Source organism: Lutjanus erythropterus, chromosome 4 (assembly GCF_056507025.1).
Source record: "Lutjanus erythropterus isolate fLutEry1 chromosome 4, fLutEry1.hap2, whole genome shotgun sequence".
Lineage (NCBI taxonomy): Eukaryota > Metazoa > Chordata > Actinopteri > Lutjaniformes > Lutjanidae > Lutjanus > Lutjanus erythropterus.
The window spans coordinates 23,063,736-23,070,004 of record NC_139320.1 but is presented as its reverse complement, the minus strand read 5'-3'; positions in this window follow the sequence as shown (position 1 = coordinate 23,070,004).

The following is a 6,269-nucleotide window of genomic DNA, read 5'->3' as shown; positions in this document are numbered from 1 at the left end:
AGTAAGACAATGTAATGTCCTCTGAAGTGTTGGAAACATGACTGTGTGTGTGAGTAATCATCGCAGAATGTTGTCCTGAAGACACCTAATGTAGCAGGAACTACCACAGATGCGGTTTTGAGTATTTTCCCAGGTGTTTATATGTCTGTGGACAGATTTTGTCATCACAATAGCGCCAAAACAGTTCAAGACAGAGTCACAAAAACCTCACAGATGGAGTTAAGGTCAAAATGAAGGTTGAGTTGAAAGATGGTTGTGGTCCAAGCAACTCAGCCAACGCTGGCCAACTTTTTTTTTATTCATGAAGGCCTAGTTTGAAGATGGGTGGAAGTAGGGGGTTAGGTAGGGGGAAGGGGCCACTGTCTACCTGCTTTACACCCCTGCCCTATATCTTTTTAAAAAAATTATTCAGGGAAGTTTGAGTAAGAGGAAGCTTCTCTTTGGCAGGAACACAGTGATCACATTTGCACAGTAACACACTTTTACACAGCGGGCCAGTACAATCAGTCTGATCTGCTGGCAAACTGCTGCTCCGCTGAAGCAGTTGGGGTTATTTGGGTTTTCTTCTTCTCCTCCACTCAAGACAACACAAGAACAACAACATTGGCTCACTCGAGGTGCAGCAAGAGGGGATTGTATTTATTCCACACTGAAAAAGTACATTCACTCTGTCTGCATTCTCTGTGAAAACTGCACTAGAATGGAATCCCAGCAGCTATTAAAGAACTGCTGAACTTCCCTTGCCGTCTTTTGTCACCTATTATTATCTTGCGATCGCCGGTCTTCCATCATGTACCTGCATGCATGTCTTTTATCATTATATTTCTGTTGCATGTTTTTAGTGTCTAACAATGCAGCATAATTTCTTCAGTCCATGTTTCTATGAACATTAATATCCCTCATTTATTTGCTTTGCATGTGTTATTTTAGGAGCCTCTGTATTGAATGTTTTAAATAGTACTTGACAGCGTAGCATAAGGGTGTCCTGAATGATGTCTCTTAACTTAATGCTCTCTTCTTTTTATTATTGTTCTGCATGCTTATGAATGATACATGATGTATAACTTTGTGATTTTAACCTTATATTCTGTTTTTTATGGCGACTTTGTAACATCTATCCCAGGATTAAAAATGAAAAATAACCTGTTGGATATATACAGATATATATATATATATACATACATATATCTGATTCTACCTCTAACATTAGTTAATATGGTTTTATTTTCAGTGTGTATTATGAAATGAACAACAATGAATGCATTCTTATTGGCAGCATGTGTGAATCATATTTAAGCTGCTGTTTTACTACACAGCCGGTTGAAATATTTACCCTGGGGTTGCAGGGCAGGGGGTGTGTGAGCTGCTGTGTGCAGACATTTGGGTCAGGCCCAGCTTGTCTGTTATTTGTCTCTTGTGCAAAACTCTTCAGTGCAGTTTATGGCTTCTTGGATTGACTAAAATGGGTAAAAGTCTGAACAGTGACCAAGATACAAAAACACAAACATGGCTAATGTCAAAAGCATTTTTTTCTTCATCTGTAATGTTACATTAAAAACAATTCACAGTATACAACAACAGACATCACTGAGCCCAGCAACTGAGTAACCACTGCTTGAAGTGATTAAGTCATCGTACTGATTCACTGTGATTTACATGCTGCTTTATTTAGTATTATTTCAAGTGACATTGTAAGTGAAGCCTTCTGTCTCATCATGCCGTCACTGGCCTGTGGAAAATCAAAGCAACTTGCCTGCCAATAAGAAGTTCTGAAATACAGTATGTTGCTTTATTGTTTATTAAACAGGAAGTGCAACAGCTGTCGACTGGTAATGAAAAATATTGTAGCCTTTATATTCTGCACCTTGATGCATAAATGAACATATTCAACCCTACTCGTACTCAGTGGTTGCTTACTTTACACCAGAGCACTGGGGTCACTTTACACATCTCTGACTAAAACATGTAGAGCTGACAGGCTACATTACTTAATGCATGTCAAGACAGCGTACTGTGGTATGTAACCTGCTCAGTGGTACATGCATGTAAGTATATGCCATATTTTTTCTTACATCCTGATTAGGGCCAGCCCTAAGGTTTTGCTCACCCTAAACAAGATCTTGTTTGTGGCCCCCAAAACCTCTCCCAGTTCAACCGCCAAACAGACACATGCTGTTCATAACTGAATGAACACGCACACTTTATTTGTTAGCTGTGTTACCTCCCAATGCGTCGTCTCTTTATTTTGAATGATTAAACTGAACACAGTTTAACATAATTTTAACTTGACAAGCAGGCTAGAAAGTAATAAATGTATTATTAAGTTTAGCTTAAACATTTTTCATTAGAACAAGCTTGACTTCTTGCTATTTGCTTGCTCGCTAACTGGGCTACACACTTAGTTATTAAACGTCAATAACACTGTACACAGTGTGGGGAGCAGGCCTGGAATTTCATCATTTTAGGGGCAAAATCACTTGGCTTTTGGTGTTCTCAAAATTTTGAGGGCATGAAGGGCAATAGTAACATCAATAACATCAGGCTTCATGATCAAAAAAAGTTTATATCACAGCACCATTTCTGTCTATATTCGCCCGCTCACTTTCTTGTCCACGTGACCACTCATGCACACTCTCTCTGTCTGCTGCATGTCTGCATCACACTCAAATAGCCTGGTTTCCCATCTATTCACAGGAGCAAGCAACAGAAAATCACACTGATTGACTCCAAAGTCAACTCACGTTATTGATTTTGCCCAGCCATTATTTTCAGTAAAAGAAGGAAGAAGAGACATCGTATCTTAAGTAAAGGCTTAATAAATTTGTGACCAGTCTGGGTAGATTTAGTGTCTTATTTCATGTAATGGGGGTTATGCTGCAGTTGACTGACTGTAAACCTGAAACATCCTCAGCTGCATAGATACTGTATGGCAGCATGACAATATTAATGATGTTTGTTTTGAAAGCTGCAGGAGGACTGTCACCATGAAATTAATCATTTATCCTCCTGCTTGTTTGTGTTGTTATATAATATTTTCCCTTTACTAAAAACCCTGTGGAATCATGATTTGTTTGGATTGTCAGTCACTGTTATGTTGAGTTGACCAGCAGATATTAAACAACTATTTTTGCAAACTGCAACAGTAACATAAAAATCTTGCTGCAGAGACAGTGAATAGATTCTGAGGTCAGATGCACAGCAGGCAATATTTTATACATTTACAACAAGTCTGAGGATTGAGAAAACATCTGCTGGAGGATCCTATTGCTTTTCCATTTGGTCTTGGATTTTCCTCACTGTACTCAGCAGTGATCTCCCAATCCATTATTAAGTCATTTATGAGTCTACCGGTATCACCAACAATGGATTCCAGTTTCACTTGACAGTTTCCACTGCTCATCACTATCACCAACACGCAGCTGTCTGCTTACACAAGCAGCAAATTCCTATACAGTATCTTTATGACGAGTGAGCTTTGACTTATCTTTCAGACTTTTGCTGTTTGCAGTTTTCCAAAAAGTGTGTTAATGACATGAGTTTTCTACACTTGACATAAATCAAATTTGGAAGGTCCAGCACACTTTGGCTTTTCTACAAAGCACGATATTTAAAACATGTTCTTACTGCTAGAGGATGAAACTAATATGTGGACTTTCATAATAGTACTGCATTCATTTCTGTACCAGCAAACAGGCAAAGCAAAGGCCATTCAGATAAATACATAAGTAAGGGGGTGCACTCAGTACAACGCAGATCTCTGCAGGCAACCCAAAACAAATATTTGGATGTAACACCTTTGTACATATGTTTTCTCAATAACTGTGATGGATTACAATAACAATTACATTTATTTTGTGAACTAGTTAGATTAAGCAGCTACTTTCCAGTACCATTAGAATCCTATTACACATATGTGTGAAATTTTGTCATAATTAGCATATGAATTTTTGACTTCATGGACAAAAATGTGTTTTGTAAGGTGACAGTGGCCTTGACTTTTAACCACCAAAATCTAGTCAATTCATCCTTGAGTCCAAATGGATGTTTGTACCAAATCTGAAGAAATTTCCTGCAAATTTTCCTGAGCTATAGCATTCATGAGAATGGGATGAGTGTGAAGTAACAGTGGCCTTTGACCACCAAAATCTAATCGGTTCATCCTTGAGTCCAACTGGTCTTTTGTGTCAAGCTTGAATAATATTTCTCAAGCCGTTCTTGAGATATTGCGTTCACAAGAATGAGATGGATGTGAGGTCACAGTGACCTTGACCCATGACCACCAAAATCTAAATTTATTGTCCAAAGTGAATATTTGTGCCAAGTTTGAAGAAATTCCCTCAAGGCACTCTTGAGATATCATGTTCACAGGGATGGAATGACCCAACAGCATAATGTCTCGGGTCGAGCAGTACGTGAGGTTATCTGCAGACAAACTGCAGGTCCACTGGTCATGCATGCATGCACACAAGCACACATGCAAAAAAATCACACAATAAGTTTCCATTATTTGGATATTATATTATTCCGAAGAGAGCAGGGGCTAACTTCACCTCTGTGTCAGTGTCAATCTCATTATAGTAACAGATTTTATAAAATCCAACTTGCAAATATTTTTTTAAAAAGCTGTTATTGATATATTTAAATGAGCTGATCAGATGTCATTGGTGCAAATGAATGACTTATTTATCTGGTCCAACTCCAAAATACAGGAAGTTAACACTGCATTTGCAGGAAAGTATGATGGATAGTATGTTGTTCTTGATGTAGTATACAAGTGTACCTCATCTGACCCGCCGGTGTAGAAGTTCAGGGAACGCTTCAGTCTGTTTTTAATTAGCCTAAATCAATCATATAAGCATACCAGAAGAACTGTCTGGCCCAGTAAATGTGTGCATCGGTGAATGTCTTGGATGCAGCTGTGTGAAAGTGACTCGTCATCTGGATGCAACATTGACTCCAAGGAGCTGACATGTTCCTGGCTGTGTGCTCCGTCTTAAATGAGTTTCCACTGCGGTGCCATCATGTATAGATGTGGGGAGTATGATTGAAACCTTATCCAACCAATAAGGCAACGAGTCTGAGTTGACGGGCGACTTTCAAAATTATATGTTACAGGTACTGATTTCTTGCCTAAATCTGAATTAAGCACAAGTTTAAGTTAAATTTTTACTGTAACATAACATGGTTAGAAAGGCTGCAGGGGTTTGTGTGTTGTTCACCTGTAGCTGATCAGTTCTAACAGCTGTATGAACTACGACCAGCTACTTCATCAAGCATGTCTCATGAAGTGAAAATTATGGCTTTGCTTTGAGCTAATTTTTGGGCTGGAAAATTTTACCTTACCTGTGACAGATAAGCAGCTTTATGGGTCCACATGTCACTAGTATCAGGTTTTGTGAAGGCTTCTTAATAGCTTGACAATAACAAACTTATTATGTGAGACAGGCCTCAGGCTTGCTCAGATTTATACCTTTCAAAAACTCACTTTCCAGCCCGTAGGCCTGCTCCAATTTCTACTCTCAAATCCACTGTGATGAATTGTTACCTTTTCACTCAACATCTACTATAGTTAAGATACTACACTTTTCTGTCAGATCAGTGCTCTTTTTTTCCTTATATGAGGAAGGATAATATACAAACCCCAATTCCAAAAATGTTGGAACATTGTATGAAATGTAAATAAAAGCTGAATGCAATGATTTGTAAATTCTTTTCAACCTTTATTCAATTGCATACAGTACAAATACAAGATATTTAATGTAAAAAGTGATTAACTCTGTTTTTTAAAATATATATATGAATTATATCGTCTGCAACAAAAGACTAGAAAAAATGTGGAGTGCTCAGAAAACACCCGTTTGGGACATTTCAAAGGTAAACTGGTAACAGGAAATGGTATCATGATTAAGTATTAAAGGGGAATCCTTGACAGGCTCAGTCATTCACAAGCAAGGATGGGGCAAGTGTCACTACTTCGTGAGAAACTGTGTTTGCGAATAGTCCAACAGTTTAATAATCTTTCTCAACACAAAGCTGCAAGGAATTTTTTTCACCATCTTTTAATGATATTATAGATTGCGGATTCAGAGAGTCCAGAGAAATCTCTGCATACAGGGGGCGAGGATGTGAGATGATATTGAATTCCTGTGACCTTTGACCCCACCGGAGGAGATGGATCATACCAGAGCAAAGTTCAAAAGCCAGCATCTGTGATTGTATGGGGGTGTGTTAGTGCTCATTGCATAGATAATTTTCACATCTGTGAAGGC